General features: G+C 47.2%; 1 protein-coding gene and 1 long non-coding RNA gene across 3 annotated transcripts in view; one reads left to right on the top strand and one right to left on the bottom strand.

Annotated features, from left to right (window-relative positions):
* The window catches only part of bcat1 (branched chain amino-acid transaminase 1, cytosolic), a 118,290-nt gene that overhangs the window by 34,194 nt on the left and 65,599 nt on the right, over positions 1 to 18,497 (top strand). The window lies entirely within an intron of this gene.
* Positions 9,315 to 17,592, bottom strand: LOC140387714 (uncharacterized). Its single transcript, XR_011933968.1, has 2 exons — positions 17,379 to 17,592; positions 9,315 to 11,513 (listed from the first exon to the last, which is right to left on the bottom strand). It is a non-coding gene; the product is annotated as an uncharacterized lncRNA (long non-coding RNA).

Genomic DNA, 18,497 nt, shown 5'->3' with positions numbered 1-18,497 from the left:
GTTGCAAGGGAAGTCCCAACCACAATGGGTGGGATCACTTTTTAGCAAATCTGCATATTAGAGCGAGGCAGTAAGCCTTACACAAATGTGCAGAATCCTGAGTTATCTGAGGCTTCGGGATTCAATCCCTTTGCTTCAGGGACCTCGGGGGAGCACCGTTTGGTTCTGGTCTCCACAAACGCAGACCAGAAGAAATGGGACTCGGGGTCTCCAAAGGGATCGGAGTCCCCATCTCCATGCCCTTTGGGCTGGGTGGTGCCCTAGTGCTGCTGGTGCCACCTGGGTGTCAGTCTGGCATTGTCAAGGTGCCCAGGTGGCACTGCCAACTGGCAGGGGCACTGCCAAGCTGGCATTTTATGTCCGCCGTGGGTGTTGGGGGGGTGCAGTGAGGTGCTGGGGGATCCTCCCATGTTGCGTTTGGGCTGGGGGGGGAAGGACGGGGATTCTTTTCGGGGCCTTGGAGATTTAAAAATCGTGTCCCGATCTCTCGATTCAACGGGGAATTCTGGCGAGCGGAACTCCCCATTGTAAAAATGGCCCAAGCATTCCCCGTTTAGTCCCCTTATTCAAAGCCAGCTGCGTTGAAGAGCCATGTGTTCTCTGAGGACCAGGGTTCGATCCTGGCCCCAGGTCACTGTCTGTGTGGAGTTTGCACATTTTCCCCGTGTTTGCATGGGTTTCCCCCCACAGCCCAAGGATGAGCAGTGTAGGTGGATTGGCCATGCTAAATTGCCCTTTAATGGGAAAAAAATAATTAGGTACTCTAAATTTACTTTAAAAAGAATAGCCATGTATTTCACTGCACTGTGATGCCAGGAAACACGCAGCTAAATGTGCTCGCTTTGGGACTTTGTTCCCTTTTGGAAAGATCACGCCCTAACTGTGGTTCAGTATTAAATGTGAAGGGTGCAATAAAATGTGTTTAAGTACTGTTGCGACTGGAGGATGGGAGAATGTACAGGACACTGCCAAGACTGGAGATATATTCTCAGTCTGCAGTAAAGCAGACAGGGTCATCCACTCAGGACACTGGATATCTGCACACGTGTACTTCCATCTGACATGTGTCCACACATGTATTCACAGACACACACACACACACATACACACACATGTGTTCACACACACACAGGAAGTAGTGTATAAACAGGGGTGTCAAATGTCCCAAATTGCGCTCTATTTGATTAGAAATGCAAGGCTGAGAGTGTTCAAATACAGCCTATTTGCATTCCATGTGAGACAAATGGTCAGTTATTACATCACTAAAACTTGGAAATATCATAGAGACTTGATCCATTATAAGCTTTTATTTCCATATGGAATGCTGTTCATTTTCTGGGCAAGTTGGTGACTTATTTTGTTAGCTGTCGTTATGGTGATGACATTGGTAAAATCTGTTATAATAAACATCAATGATTGCTGCTTTGCCATTTATGCCCATTAACAATAATCCATTAATGATTGTGACATAATGACAGTAATTTACAAAGTAACGACTCACTGTTTATTACCAGTTATGTACATTACAATTAAATAACACCTAGTGATCTCCTGGTTGCCATCTTGATTATATATATTGCATTCGACATACAGAAATCAAAAGGCGTAATATCTGTGTCCAGACTAATCCAGGTATTTGTCATTTAATTACATAACTCTAAAAATAAATTGGGGTCCAGTTTCACTTCAATAAATCCTTAACATAAAAATCAGCAAATCCGTGTTCCATCACACTCAGGAGTGATGGTCTAGTGTGCTGTTCAAGTAAGATAGGTTTGAGTGAGGTGGAAGGTACTGGACCAGGAAATCCAGACACTATTTAGGCACCATCTTAAAGGCATACTTATCTGGACTTTGGTGATGCTAAGGGGTAGTTCTGGGCTGAGTTTGGTCTGTGGGTTGGGCCCGGGCCACAAACATGGTCTCATGGTTCACTGCAAGGCTTAACTCATGGGTAGACTACAGCAGATTTACCCCCACTGGAACCTCCATTACTCAGATGGCGATGGGAAGAATCTAACACTGCAAGTGACTGATCCACTTAATGAAGAGTTGAGTGTAGTCGCTGAGAAGGGGCTGCGAAGGTCATACCGAAAGCCACCATCAAGACTGTATCGTAAGTTCTTTTCCAAGAGGATAAGAATGGTTTTGATCTCAGCCTTTATAATGAAGCCATGCACATCTTGTATGAAGTTCTTTAATACTGTCTATTTAGAACTACAGGAATTAATTTCATATTACACATCGCTACATGAAGATGCATTGTCATTTGGAAAACTAGGGCCGGGATTCTCCGATCCCGAGCTCCGACGCCGGCCCGCCGATTTTCCGCTGCTGATTCTCGGGCGCCCGCGGGATTCCCGCCGCGCTGGTCAGGGGCCGTTGAAAGCAGCCCACCCGGCGATTCTCCGGGCCCCGACAGGCCGAGTGCCCGCCGTGTTTGGCCGAGTCCCGCCGGCGTAGGGTACGTACGGTCCTACCCAGGGGGACCTCGGTGTTCTGCCTGCGGGGACCGTCCTGGTTGGGGGGGGGGGGGGGGGGGGGGGGCGGGGCGATCCGACCCCTGGGGGGGGGGGGGGGGGCTCCACGATTTCCTGGCCTGCTATTGGGGCCTACCGATCGACGGGCGGTCTAGTTCCGTGGGGGGCCTATGTTCCTCCGCGTCGGGCCCCTGTAGAGCCCCGCCATATTGCCTGGGGGCCGGCGCGGAGATGGGAATCACGGCGGCCGTGGCGAGCATGCGCGAACTCGCGCCGGCCGTGGCGTGCTGGACTTCGGGCGCCGGAGCTGCGGACAAAGGGTGAGTAGCTGAAACTTGAGGCCCTTTGATGCAGGAGTGGCTCGCGCCGCTTTTCACGCTGGCGTCAGAAATTGGCTGCGGGATTGGAGAATCCCGGCCAAGATCTCTGTAACCCAGTACAACTTCGATATAATTTATTACTAGACTTAATCTCTGACGAGATGCTCCTGGGATTTTGTTGTCTGACAGAGGCTGAATGAAAAAGGACTGAACAATCAACTTGAATAAGGGACTGTCACATACAGCATGAGTTCTACCATAGAGATCCAAACAAAAAGACTGAAACTGACCGTAATGAGGATAGAGTTCGATTAACACCATGAACCTGAAATTGACCAGAGACACATTAAGACCATTGCACTCACATTGGGATATTTGATGATAGGACCACTGAAAATTGGGCAGCATGGTAGTACAGTGGTTAGCACTGTTCCTTCACAGCGCCAGTGTCCCAGGTTTGACTCCCGGCTTGGATCACTGTCTGTGTGGAGTCTGAACATTCTCTTCTTGTCTGTGTGGGTTTCCTCCGGGTGCTCCGGTTTCCTCCCACAAGTCCCGAAAGACGTGCTTGTTAGGTGAATTGGACATTCTGAATTCTCTCTGTGTACCCAAGCAGGCGCCCCAGTGCGGCGACTTGGAGCTTTTCACAGGAACTTCATTGCAGTGTTAATGTAAGCCTACCTGTGACAATAAGGATTATGATTATTAAAAATTTACATTTCAGTCGGTGGTTATTCGTTGAATCTTGTCTGTATTGGCTTTGCAATCCAGTGTTAATCCACCCCCCTCAGTCCTGCATCTCACGTACTTCAAATGTTACGAAAACACAAATTAGGAGCAGAGGAGGCCCCATGAGCCTGCTCTGCCAGTCAGTTAGATCATGGCGGATATGATTGTAACCTCAACCCCGCATTCCTGCCTATCCCCAATAATCTTTCACCCCCTTGTTGATCACAAATCTATCCAGCTCTCCCTTAAAAATATTCAAAGCCTCTGCTTCCACTGCCTTTTGAGGAAGAGAGTTCCAGAGACTCCTCATCTATACTACCTTTGCTCAGCTGATTATTCCAAACTATATGTAGATTAAAATCCCCCGTGCTTAGCGGTAAAACTTTCTGACGAGCTCCCATTGGTGGCTCGGTGGTACAGTGGTTAGCACTGCTGCCTCACAGCTCCAGGGTCCCGGGTTCAATTCCGGCATCGGGTGACTGTCTGTGTGGAGTTCGCACTTCCTCCCCGTATCTGCGTGGGCTTCCTCCGGGTGCTCCGGTTTCCTCCTACAGTTCAAAGATGTGGATTGGCCATGCTAAATTGCCCCTTAGTGTCCAAAAGGTTAGGTTGGATTACTGGGTTACAGGGATAGGGTGGAGGCATGGGGTTAAGTAGGCTGCTCTTTCCAAGAGCCGGTGCAGACTCAATGGGCTGAGTGGCCTCCTTCTACACTGTAAATTCTATGATTCTATAATTATCTCTTCCTTTCTGCTCTGTCCTACTGTGTAGTTACAATGAGGGAGCCTGTACCCTACTCCCACAAGTGACTTCTTGCCTTTTTCATTTCTCATCTCTAGCCAAGCCGCTTCTACATCCTGGTTTCCGGAATTTAGGTCATCCATCTCTAATATGCTAATACAATCATTAATAACACCCCTCCAACTGTTCTTCATTTCCTGTCTTTCCTAAACGTCACATACCCTTCAACAGTCAAGTCCCGGTTCCTCCCTGTGGCCTAGTGGTCTAGGTCACTGAATTGGTAAACCACAACCTAGAGCAATGCTCTGGGGTTCCTGGCTTGAATCTCATCATGGCAGATGGTTTCAATAGGAATAAACAATTTCAATTTTTAAAAAAACGATGTCACCCTGTAACCTTGACTCTTTAATAGCTATCAGATTGTACGGATTAATTTCTATTTGAGCTATCACATTATCTGTTTTGTTTTGAATGCTATGTATATTCAGATACCATAAGACAAGGGAACACAATTAAGCCATTCGGCCCATCAAGTCTGCTCTGCCATTCAATCATGGCTGATATTTTCTCATCCCCATTCTCCTACCTTCTCTCCATAACCCATCATCCACTTATTAATCAAGAACCGATCTATCTCTGTCTTAAAGACACTCATTGATTTGGCCTCCACAGCCTTCTGCGGCAAAGAGTTCCACAGATTCACCACCCTCTGGCTGAAGAAATTCCTCCTCATCTCTGATTTAAAGGATCGTCCCTTCAGTCTGAGACTGTGCTCTCGGGTTCTAGTTTCTCCTTCTAGTGGAAACATCCTCTCCACATTCACTCTATCTAAGCCTCTCAGTATTCTGTAAGTTTCAACGAGATTCCCACCCCCCCATCCTTCTAAACTCCATCAAGTACAGACCCAGAGTCCTCAACCGTTCCTGATATAACAAGTCCTTAAGTCCTGGGATCATTCTTGTGAACCTCCTCTGGCCCCTCTCCAAGGTCGGCACATCCTTCCTGAGATACATGGCCCAAAACAGCTCACAATATTCCAAATGGTGTTTGACTAGAGCCTTATTCAGCCTCAACAGTGCACCCCTGCCTTTACAGTCTGAAGTTTTGTCCTTTTATTAGTTTTGTAACCTCTAGCCTTATCTGCTGATTTACTCTTCGATTTGTACTCTCAGTCCCTTCCTGTCATGGTCTGTTTATCATTTCCCATATTAGTACCTTTCTCTTTTGCCTTGTCTCTACTCTTTGGTTTACCACATTTTTTCAAATTTGATCCCTCGCTCTGCTATTTAGAATAAAACTCTTTCTACTTCCCTTCCCTGGTTATGTAGTTCGCTAGAACATCACCCCCAGCACGGTTCAGAGGTAGACCGTCCCAATGTTGCAGCCTCCACTTTCCCCAGTACTAGTGCTAGTGTCCCACATACTGGAACTCACTTCTCCCATTCCAGTATTTTAGCCACGCATTAATTTCACTAATCTGGGGCGTCATTCTCCGCCGGCGGGAGTCTCCGTTCTGCCGGCGCCCGGGGGTTTCCCGACGGCGTGGGGGTGCCCCACAATGGGAAACCCCATTGACCGGCCGGTGTTACGGAGACTCCCGCCGGCCGGTCGGCGCAGAAATGTGGCGGGGCGGGTAGGAGAATTTCGCCCCTTATTTTTCCTATGGCAATTTTCATGTGGCTCATGTAATAATCCAGAAATTATTACCTTTGAGATTCTGCTTCTTTAACTTGGTGCCTAGCTCCTCATACTGACGGTGCAGATTTGCCTTCCTCGTCCTGCTTATGTCGTCGGTACCAACATGGACTACTATCATTGGACCCTCCCACTGCAAGTTCCTCTGCAGCCCTGAGCAGATATCCTGAATCCTAGCACTGGGCAGGCAGCAGAAGGACCCTCCTTGCTGCAGAGAACAGTGTGAATCCCCCTCACTATACTGCCCTCAACAACCACTCCATCCTTATGTGCTCTTCCCACTCTGCCACGGGGCCATGACTGTCAGCTCATGCACTGTGCGGCCCCCAATCTCTTCCAAACAAGCTGAAAGCACTACAAATCTGTTGGGCCAATTGCAGAAGCTGACACTCCTGCCCTCTGGGTCTCCTTACCTGCCTACAGCTGCAGTCACACCCTCCTGTCCACGTTCACTTCCCAACCCAGAAGATCCTATCCTAAGGGGTGTGGCCGCTTCCTGAAACAAAGCGCACAGATAACTCTCGCACTCCCTGATGTGTCGCAGTGTCCACAGCTCAACCTCCAGCCCAAAGCTACTCAAGCCACAGACACTTACTGCAGACGTAGTGTTTGTCTGTTCTTCCATTAAACAATCCAGCGGTCTCTGTCTTAACTGTTGTGTCAGAATTGTGCAAGATAATTCTCCTACTTCTTCCTCAGTTACAATTTTAAATTGATGTCATCTCATTGACAAGTCCCTAGTAGGAAGTCTTTCCCTCTTTACTGAATCAAAGCCCTTCAAGATGGAAATTGTGAACCGTGAGAAGGATAGTGTTAAAATTCAGACAGATGCGACTTAAGATTCAATGCCGAGAAAGGTGAAGTGATTCATTTTTGTAGGAAGAATGAGTGGCAAATTAATAAAGGGTAGAATTCTAAAGGGGATGCAGGAGCAGAGGGACTGTGTCCTTGAGATGCTCCCAGGGTTTGGTTACACCGTGAAGGATACCGGATGAAAAAAACACAAACAATTTGCAATTTGTAAAACTGTGAGGAAAGGATACTTCACCCCAGGAGTGATGCCTCTGACCAATAGGTATCTTTTATGTTAAAACAAAATTTATTTTCAACACAGAATTAACCACATTAAAGTAAAATCAAAGGAAGAAACTTTACAATTAATAGTTAAAACAGTTCTTAAATAGAAGGAAAAGCTTTAACTCAAGATCTACACCTGCCACTATATATATTCCAACTAAGGAACCCAAGTTCAAAACTCGCTCCTAAATACAGTTAGCAATCAGGGTTACTTGCTGTTCTCTGTGCAGACTATTGGGGAAGACCTTTCAGGAACAACCTGAAAATCCTTCTGTCTAGACTAACTCAACTCCTATGGCAAAACTGCCAAAACCACACAGACCTGGCTCCTCACATTAATGACATCATCTGTATCCCACTAAGATATCCCATGACCTGCTGAGCTAGGGCTAAACACCATCCCTCATTAATTAACTACACCCCATGGAACCTATTTTCCATAAATAATATTTCATTAGCCATCTATATGTAAACAAGTCAATGGTTAGAATCAATGATTGCCTCACTTTTACAACACCTTAAATACAGCTTTAGCAGACATACTGCCTGTATATATTTCTGGCCATTCATGGGGGGGGGGGGCGGGGTTCTCTGGTCACAGTGGCACCGCAGCCCTCTAGCAGTGGCTTTGAGGTTCATGCCCTGCACCAGTGGGAGGATGCAAATGGGCCAGTTAAGCGGGCAGAGCACCATGTTTTCCAAGTCCACGTGATCCTTCGGTCTTCTCAGCTGGGAATCACGTGGGCGAGAATTGATGCAGGTGCTGACAGATGTGGCCCTGGCGCGGTGGACCTCACAGTAGTTCAAGGGGAAACTCTTTAAGGGAGATACCCCCAAAGTCTATTGGAGGGCTACCTTCCCCTCCACAATTCAAATCCTGCCAACCTCACCCCACCAGACCTCCCCACTGCCCCCCACTAGAGACACCCATATGAAAAAACCCCACCAGAGACCCTAATGATTGAAACCCCCACCAGAGACCCTCCATTACAGAGATCCCCACCAGAGATCCAATTACAATACAATACAATACAATAGAATGTACACCAGAGAGACCCAATTACAGAGACTCACACCAGAGTTCCCCCATGAGAGAGACCACCAGATCCCCCAATTACAGAGAAAACCCGACCAGAGACCCTCCGTTACAGAGATCTGCACAGAGATCCTCTAATTACAGAGACCCCCTCCATAAGAGATTCCTGCCTAGAAGCCCCCCCATAAGCAAAACCCTTGTCTGGAAGCCCCCCCCCCCCCATGAAGTCCCCCATACGAAATACCCCTGTCTGAAATCACCCCATTAAAGAGACCCCTGCCTGAAATCTCCCCATTAAAGAGACCCCTGCCTGAAATCTCCCCATTAAAGAGACCCCTGCCTGAAAGCCCCCCTATAAGAGAGACCCCTGGCTCGAAGTCCCTCCCCCCCCCCCCCCCCCCCCCCACAATAAGTATAAAATCTTCACGAGACCCAAGAATGTGATATAAACACAGGTTTATTCTTAAGGCAAAAGTAAAGGTCGCAACGTGGCATACAGCACCTAGGTCCCAGCCAGGATTACCGATCATAACGATCCCAAACAGGGATGGCTTTTAAGCATTAGTTTCACGAGCCCCAGCTGCTAGGCCTCTGCCCCTCTGCGGGGGAGCTGATATTCCACAAGCACAACGGGGAGATCACTTGGGTTGTCCTCGTATGTCTCGTGAAGATTCTTACAATAAGAGAGACCCCTGTCTGGAAGACCCCCATCAGAAAGACTCCTGCCTGGAAGCTAGAGAGTAGTCCAGAGAGAGGCAGTGGAAAGAAAAATCACTGATTTAGAACTCACCTGCTGGCTTAGGCAGAGGATGCAGTGCCTGCAAATTCCTGGAAAGAGAAAACCAGTCAGCTGGTTTTAAACGCCCTCAGATCTTTGATCTGCAAGCCTTTCATTCACATCTTTGTGAAATTACTTTAACTAGCTAAGATGGCAGTTAAGTGTTCTCATTTCCTCTTTTTTCCTGCAGAAACCACTTACCTGTCTTTGATGTGGTCCAGGAGCTGTCAATCATAGCTAGATGTTTATAAATATTGCGGTTAGTTTCACAGCTGACTATTTGAAATCCACTCAAGCATGAAGGGAGATGAATTAAAGAATGCAGACAATTGGATGTGTGTGGAAGCTGTCAATCACAGCCTAGTTAAAGCAATTTCACAGAGATATGAATGAAAGGCTTTGTTGAAGTCAATATTTTCCTGCTTCTGAACTGTAGTAGAAAGATTCAACAACGCTCGTTAAGGCAAAATAACAAGGCTTTATTTACGAAGAGACTGCATGCAGTAATGGTTGAAACTTGAGGTCAGAGAGCAGTTAGTACAACTGCTGATTCCTTCCCAAGTCTGCGCTTTCACAGAGAATCAGCTCAGTATTTATACATTATCATTATCAGGATTGCGTGACTACAGCTTAGTCAGGAATTCGATCAGAAGTACAAACATAAGCAATATCATAAAACAGACCTAACCTTGCTGACCTTCTCGGGCTCTTTGTCGCATCACTCATACCATTATCTTGTCCTTGGAGGGAACATTAACAGGTCGGAGGAGACTTATTCCTTCCTTACCTTATCTTGTCTTATTCATGCGACCCTGGGTTATGACGAGTTAGTCTTATCAGGAGTTGCCGAGGTCAGGCATTTTGAAATGGCTTGACCTTCTCTGATCTTATTCAGACTTCAAGTTATGTGGAGTCGGCCTTATCAGTCTTACAGGGGTCTGGAATGGTTAGGGCAGCATTCCTTACAGGGGTCTGGTGAACCGGAATGAGTAGGTCAGCTTTTCTTGCATTGTATCAAACATTTTGACCAGTCTTCCCATTGACCAGTTTTCCCATCATGCCATTACTTTATTCGTACCATATCACATTCCCTCCTTTTGTCATATCATGACAACTAGTTAAATAGGTATATCCATCACTCGATTGAAAATGCATTTACACAAGCAACCAAGCAATCCTATCCCTATTAGCAGTGGTAGTAACAGCATGAAGGCCTTAAAGGTCCAGCCAAATAATCCGTGACCCAACCACCCTAGCCAACCCAAGGGGGCTAACCCAAAGGGTTATAGTCATGAAATTCACTATCAATCTCTTGAATTTGAGCAGCCTGTCTCTTAATATGGTCGGCCAGGTTAGTGATATTTTCAGAGCCATCTGGAATATAAGTACAGCACTCCTGACCTATGATAGCGCACGTTCCTCCCTGCGAGGCTAACAGATAATCCAAAACCTGTCGATTTTGTAATGCAACGGTCCGGACTGCCACTAGCTCAGCTGAGACCTCAGCCAGTGCCTGTCCAGTTTCCCTGGCTTCTGTTGCCGTTACGTTCGCCAGTTGTTCCAATGCTGTGGCCATGTGGATCAGTTCGTTGGCTGCCTTGCCCGTTCCATACAAGGGAAAGGCCATCATAAAGACCTGTTCCGTTTTAGAAATGGTCCTTTTGGCTCGCGAGGTGGAGTCCTTAAAGGTGGGTAGGTGACGCATTTGAGGTACGACATATCCCAAAAAGCAGGATCCTGTCCAATCAATGGGGAGCCACGGATATGCTTTAGTGCCGCATATGAAATAGGTTCCATTATAGGCCGTAAAATCATCAGCTAATCTCATCCGGGGGATTGGGGATGTCTGTCCCCATGAACTGTTAGAGGTTATATTCCATACCCTGGACCAATCACAGTTAAACATGCCCTTGCTGGATATGCCTGGTACCGGTCTTTGCCAGTCAACTGTAAGGTTGCACCTACTTTGCCCCATTAACTTTCCTTTCCCTGATTTATTAAAACACATGGAACCTTGATCATTATACGAGTGGACAGTGAGGGAGGGTGGAGTCAAGGCATGATTATAGGTAGGTTGATACGAAACTGAAAATTTAGTCATGTCATAGCCAGCAGATCTCCATATTTCCATATCCCCCCTATCTCCCCTGCTCCCTGTTTGATTTTGTCGTAAAACCCATTCAACTGTCCCTGCGATAATGAAGGGGAGGGATTGGAGAGGTATTCCTTCCCTCAAATGGGCGGGGATGTGGGTACAAACCCAACATTTGCTTACATTCAATTTTTCGGCATAAAGATATGACATATATAAATAGGTATTGGAATGCAGGTCTCGTTTAGTTCGGTTTTTTTTACTACCGAGTGGCCATTAAGGCTAAATAGTCCAGAGAGTCCAAAAAGTATACTGAAGATCTTCATCCTGTGTTCTCGTCTGGGTTGGAGACTATCTTCTTGCAATCGGATAGATGTATCCAACTTGAACGTCCTTCAAGCTTGACGGACGTCGGTGTAGTCAGTAGTACGAGGAAGGGTCCGCTCCAGCGTTGTACTAGTTTCTTTCTGTCCCAGTTTTTCACCAACACGTGGTCTCCGGATTTGATCACTGGATAGCGAGAGACGGCTGTCCCTGCCATTACTGGGAGATGTGCCTGTTTCACCTGTGAGTGGAGAAACTTCAGAGTAAGTGTTAATTGCTTTAAATAGTTCTGCATTTGTTCCCCCATCACATGGAGGTCTACTCCCCCCCCCAGGGGTTTTTCATGGGCATCCCAGGGAGTCCTCATTGGCCGACCATAGACTATCTCTGCAGCTGACAGTCCGGTCCGTGAATGGGGAGTCACTCGCATGTGAAACAGTGTCAAGGGTAATACTTTTGGCTAATTTAACCCAGTTTCTTCAGTTAATTTAGATAATTTTCCTTTTAAAGTCCCGTTGGCTCTTTCCACAATTCCTGCTGCCCGCGGGTGATACGCGCAGTGCAGTTGCTGTTTAATTGCGAGTGCTTCGCACAATTCAGTATTGATCCGAGCCACAAAATGTGGTCCATTGTCTGAGCTCACCATTTTGGGTACCCAAAAACGAGGAATAACTTCTGTTAACAACTTCACCACCGTATGTGCAGTACAATTCGTGGTGGGGAAGGCTTCAATCCGTTTACTAAACACATTGATTATTACTAAACAATATTTATAGCACTGTACTTTTGGCAATTCAATAAAATCAAGCCGTATACAGGCAAAAGGGCCATCTGGCAAGGGGGTGGTTCTTGGAGGGCGCTTAATGCCTTTACCCTTGTTATGTTTCATGCAAATGAGGCATCGATCCAGCCGTGTTTGCGCTGCTGTATTCAAATCTGGGTGCCACCAAGTTTTCAGGAGTAGCTGTACCATTCCCTCCTTGCCAAGATGGGTACAAGAATGCAAATAATCAATAAGTAGCGGCAATAAAGAATTCGGAATACAAACTTGACCAACGGGAGTAAGCCAGAGGTCTCCTGTCAAGGAGTGTGAACACCCCATTGACTTCCATAGTGCGCGCTCGGAATCAGAGACATCCCTCTGTAAATTTTGAACCTCAGTTATCTCTGGCATGCCCTTCATTCCAAATGCAGGTACCTGGTTTAGAGCCTGATTAGCCCCACTGGGCAAAATCAGAGAGGCTGATGTAGCCACTGCCTTAGCAGCCAAATTAGTACGGGCATTCCCTAATTGAACAGGAGTGTCCCTCTTTGTGTGCGCAGCACATTTAATAATTGCCAATTTATGGGGAAGCTGAATAGCATCGAGGAGATTTTTAACCCAAAGAGCATTTTGAATGGGAGCTCCCGCAGAGGTGAGAAAGCCTCGCTGTTGCCAGAGGTGGCTGAAATCGTGGGTCACACCAAAGGCGTACCTGGAATCAGTGTAAACATTAGTACTTTTATCTGTGGCCAAAATACATGCTCGAGTAAGGGCGAATAGCTCGGCTTTTTGTGCAGAGACAGGGGTCTGGAAGGCTGCTGCTTCCTGCATGTCAGTGTCGGTTACCATGGCATATCCCGACTGTGGGATGCCAGTGAGAGAAATGGAGGAACTACCATCAACATTAAAAATTAGATCTGGATTATCAATAGGCCGGTCCGTTAAATCCGGGCGAGGCGCGGTAAGGAAGTGATTCCGAAACAAACAATCGTGTGGCGGGTCCGCAAGGTTATCGGGGGGCTGTTCGAGGAATTTAAGCAGGATTTAAGGTAGAACAGTAGTGAAAAGAGAGGTAGGGGTTTTACAATAGTGAAACCTCATAGCGGCTCAAGCGGGCTTGAGTCAGATGCTGGGTTTGCTGAGATGTTAGGAGAGCCACAATAGAGTGCGAGGTATGCGCTTGTACTGGCTGGTGAAGGGTCAGATTAGAGGCTGCCTGTGCTAACAAATGGACAGCCGTAAGAATTTGGGTGCAGGGAGGTAGACCACAAGCTACAGGATCCAATTTCATAGAATAGTAGGCGACCAGGCGACGCTGGTCACCATGTTCTTGAGTAAGAACACCAGTGGCACATTCATCAAGAACATTAACGTACAACTGAAAGGGTCTGTCATACATAGGTCGTCCTAGCGCTGGGGCGGTAGCCAGGGCATATTTGAGAGTAACAAAAGATTGTTTTGCTGAATCAGGAAGTTCAAACTTAAGAGGAGCATTTTGAGAGGAGTACGGAGTTAAATCTTTAGTATGGACAGTAACATTCGGAATCCATTGTCTGCAAAAGTTCACCAATCCTAAAAAGGCTCGCACCTGCTTGGGCGATGTAGGAAATGGGGTCTGCAGTATAGGAGTAATGCGTTCCTGAGTAAGGGAGCGATCCGTAGCACTTATTAGGACACCCAAAAATTTGACCTGCCATTGGCCTTTATGAACTTTAGCGGGCGGGATCACATATTCCCACGAATGGAGATGGATGAGCAGGTAAATGGTGGCACGCTGGTTAGCGATGAAGTCAGGGCTGGCAAGGAGTAAGTCATCAACGTATTGGATGATGGTGGAGCCACCAGGAGGTGATAATGTCGCTAACAGGGAGTGCAATGCCTGTGAGAAAAGGGTTGGAGAATGAATGAAGCCCTGTGGGAGCCTAGTCCAAGTGTATTGGTTGCCCTTAAATGTAAAGGCAAACAAATACTGTAATTCAGGGGCGAGGGGTATCGCAAAAAAGGCATATTGTAAATCAACAAGGGTGAAAACAGTCGCTTCCGGTGGGACATTACTAAGGATTGTAGCCGGGTTTGGGACAATAGAATGTAAGGGTTCCACTATCTGATTAATACCTCGGAGGTCTTGGACCAAACGTCGTTCGGATGGTCTTCCTATCTTAGGAACTGGAAGAATCGGGGTGTTACAGGGCGATTGGCATGGTACCAAAATTCCCTGTTGAAGGAACGATTGAATCATGACCGAGACTCCTTCTTCAGCCTCGGGGGTGGGGGGAAAGGGTACTGTGAAATCGAGGACAAGGGCATGTCAGGTTTAACTTTAATAACAACGGGAGGGACATTAGTGAGACCAACTTCGTGTTTGGAGGCCGTCCATAAATCTGCGGGTAGTTCAGAAGTCGTAGATTGGACTGAACGATGGTGGTGCAGTGTGCCAATGAGGCCAAATGGGCGTTGAAAATATTCTAAAGTGCCTGCGGGTAGGGTTTGACTTCCATTAAAGAAAGTATCAGCTTGTCCTCGTAGTGCAGTTGCCAGAAACCCCAAGGACTTGGCACTGTAGCCTTCATGACAGAAAGGGTCACGTGGGGTGAGACAAGTCCCGACTGACGCCAGAGGCCATGGGGTAAATCCACAAGAAAGGCAGACCCTTCTTTTCCCTTAGCGAGGCCAACAAAGGAAATGGATTGTAGAGAACCGAGGGCGTCGCCAAATCAGGCGAGCATCCTGTATGATCGTAGCAAAGAGTGACATGTGAATCGGAAATATCTAAGGGAGGTGAAAAGTGTGAGGGATCAAAATCAACCGACCACCACTGTGGAGTAGTGAAAAGGGGAAAATTTCGAAGCTGGGCCTGCGGGATAGCTGATATTGTAATGCCGTTATCAAGGCAAACAATTTCCACCTGCAAGGGACACAGCAAATCACGTCCAGCCAGGTTGACACCGAGGACGTGGGTAACCGTGAAAGGGATGCAACATTCCCTGCCCTCAAATTGAACAGAGAGCAGCTTCGTAAGTGGATAAACAGCACGTTTCCCCATGAAACCAGCAAGTTCCACATGCTTATCAGAAAGCCATGTTTCTGAATTAATGTCCAGTCTAGTGTAGAATGAGTCGCGCCAGTGTCAATCAGGAAGGGGATAGGCACGCCTTCTATGTAAATCGCAGCGGTGGGCTCGTCAGAGTGGTCTGTTGAGAGGACCGGAAAGTTCGATCGGGCCAGTCAGTAGTGGTTAGAGGTAGTGAAGGGTGTCTGCCGACGGGGTTGAAATCTCCCTTGTCGTCGGGGTGCTTGACAACCCCTAGCGTAGTGGCCTGTGCGTTAACAGTTGAAGCAAGTGACATATTTGGGAGGAGGACGGTGGGGAGGAGCGCCGTCAAAATCCTCCGAGTGTGGAGTGAATGGTTAAGGAGCCTGTGAGCGGTAACCAAATTCAGGAGGGTCTGTGCAATCAGGGCGATAGTAACGTGAATCTGTCTGAGAATTTTGACCTTTAGGAGGTCTTCTTTGAGAGGACGTTGGACGAATTCGGATTTAATTCTGGGCGAAGTGTCTTTGTAACAGGTCTCACAGTTGCGGCCATTGCTCCAATAATAAGACACAGCCCGTGTCATTTGAGATTTAGAATTGTCAGACCAGTCCATGTTATTAGTTTTAATACTGGATGCTACCTGGTCAGGTAAAACCTGCATTAATAGTGCATTAAATTGGGGAGACTGTGTGCCTGCATTGAAAGCAATGTCCCCGGAGTAAAAAGTGTACACGCCACAAAAGCGGTCAAAAAGTTCACTAGAAGTGGGGGTACATTCAAGGAGTTTGGTGATGTCAACGGGTTTACGGAGAGCCCGTTTTAGTGCAGGGAACATTAATGTTCTCTGATCGCCCTCCGTTTGGTGTGCGACGCTGAAGGCCGTCCACGTGTCCCCATGATGTCCTAATTCATTTTTCCATCTTTCCCCTAATTCTGGGGGAAGGGATGAATAAATCAGTGAATATTGATCACGTGCGGTAGCACCGTACATGGTCGCAGTTCTTCTCAAAAACTCAGTGAACCCTTCTGGGTCCTCTTTGCAGGAGGGACATTGGGCCATGGTCAAACATAGCTCATGGGGTTTAAAAGCCTGCCACACCTCAATGAATGGGTCGTCATTATCACCAGCGTGGGGGTTAATAACACTCCTAATGGGATAATTTGCGGGGGGAGGTGGCGGCGGAAAAGTTTCCTCCTCCGTAGGTTGGAGTGATAAATCAAGAAAAGCCCGATTGACAGAGGTGAAGGGTTGTTCCACATTCACGGCTTGCGTGCGTGACCGAGTGCGTGTTGCTACGGGGGAAGCGACAGCAGGAATCTCATTGGCAGCGGGACCATAAGGGAGAGGCTGGACTTGGGACGGTGGAATTGTAGGATCGGGCAGTGCAGGATGAGGGTGGGGTCTTGGGGTCAACTCCTCCTCCTCTTCTGTGTCGCCTGAATAGGGAAACATCGGCATGCCAGAGCAACTGGGAGGATCCTCCTTTTGTTTAATGTGATGGGCTAGCCCTCCCTGCCTATTGGTTGGAGATTTCTTATTTTCGCTTTGTTGTTTACGCTTCCTATCCAAAGTTCACATTCCAATTTTAAAGTCTCCCAATTTTTTGTTTTACCATCCACACAATCATCAATCCCTTTCCTGCGGGCGTTATCTCTCTAACTCATTAATAGTGATTGTTTGTGGCGTTTAGTGGACTGTTTTTTCCACTCTGAAATTAAAGATTTCCATTTGAAGCCGGCGTTTCTCTCCCAAATAGCTTTCTCTGCAGCAATGCAATTATCATAGTTCCAAGTGCCACCCAGTGGCCAAATATTGTTACCCAATTTATTGTTCAGCGCAGCAGATAATCTTCGGAAATTACGTTCTTGAGAAGGGGTCTCAGAACACATAAAAAATAGAGGGGAATTGCCCCCGGTTTTGTCTAAACTCTGTCCCATAATGTCAGTAAAATGTGCCCCTGGCAACAAAAAATGATCAAAAACAAATATCTGATACCAAATCAAATTGCAGGGTCCCTGACCCAAACTTAAGCCTGTGTAACAAGAGGTCCCTGACCTAAGGCTAACCCCAATTGGGGTCCCTGACCCTAAGTACTCTACGAAGTCTTACAACACCAGGTTAAAGTCCAACAGGTTTGTTTCGATGTCACTAGCTTTCGGAGCGCTGCTCCTTCCTCAGGTGAATGAGGAACTCTAAGTACTCTACTAACAGTCCAATTTAGATTCGAGCACCGTCAACTGTTAGTTACTTCCGTCAGGGATGAGGGGTTGAACCACCGATCCGAGAGAGAGACTAAGGTGAATCTTACCTTGTGCCGGCGTCCGTCTCTTCCCTCCGGGTCGTGGCTCGATCACTTCTTCAGTCCCCCACGGAATTTACTCAGGGTATTGGTAACTGCTCGCTTGCGCCAAATTGAAGTCAATATTTTCCTGCTTCTGGACTGTTGTAGAAAGATTCAACACGCTCGTTAAGGCAAAATAACAAGGCTTTATTTACGGAGAGATTGCGTGCAGTAATGGCTGAAACTTGAGGTCAGAGAGCAGTTAGTACAACTGCTGATTCCTTCCCAAGTCCGCGCTTTCATAGAGAATCAGCTCAGTATTTATACATTATCATTATCAGGATTGTGTGACTACAGCTTAGTCAGGAATTCGATCAGAAGTACAAACATAAGCAATATCATAAAACATACCTAACCTTGCTGATCTTCTCGGGCTCTTTGTCGCATCACTCATACCATTATCTTGTTCTTGGAGGGAACATTAAAAGGTCGGAGGAGACTTATTCCTTCCTGACCTTTTCTTGTCTTATTCATACGGCCCTGGGTTATGACGAGTTAGTCTTATCAGGAGTTGCCGAGGTCAGGCATTTTGAAATGGCTTGACCTTCTCTGATCTTATTCAAACTTCAAGTTATGCGGAGTCGGCCTTATCAGTCTTACAGGGGTCTGCAATGGTTAGGGCAGCATTCCTTACAGGGGTCTGGTGAACTGGAATGAGTAGGTCAGCTTTTCTTGCATTGTATCAAACATTTTGACCAGTCTTCCCATTGACCAGTTTTCCCTTCATGCCATTACTTTATTCGTACCATTTCACAGCGTGAGCGCAAATTAGGTGTGATTCAGCTCTGGCTGGAGAAAACAGTATTCCAAACGGAGAATATTCCAAGAATTTTGAAAGCCTTTTGGCTGAAATCGATAGAAAGTAAAGTGAAATGCTCATTGGATCGTACCCTGGGGAATTGGAAAAGTGCACAGGTGCCAGTGTCACTGTGTAGAACCAGGGGCCAGGGTGGTGGTCAGTTGTTGCACAGCAAGATGGGCGCCGTAATGGCTGTCGGTGCCTGGGCACCGCCCCAGTCCCGGTGGGAGGGAGGGGGGGGGGGGGCGTTCACCACAGATGCTCGTCCAGTTCCCCCCCCCCCCCCC

This window comes from Scyliorhinus torazame, chromosome 13 (genome assembly GCF_047496885.1).
Source record: "Scyliorhinus torazame isolate Kashiwa2021f chromosome 13, sScyTor2.1, whole genome shotgun sequence".
Lineage (NCBI taxonomy): Eukaryota > Metazoa > Chordata > Chondrichthyes > Carcharhiniformes > Scyliorhinidae > Scyliorhinus > Scyliorhinus torazame.
Note: the sequence above shows the minus strand (reverse complement) of the source record. Positions and strands in the feature narration are given on the sequence as shown.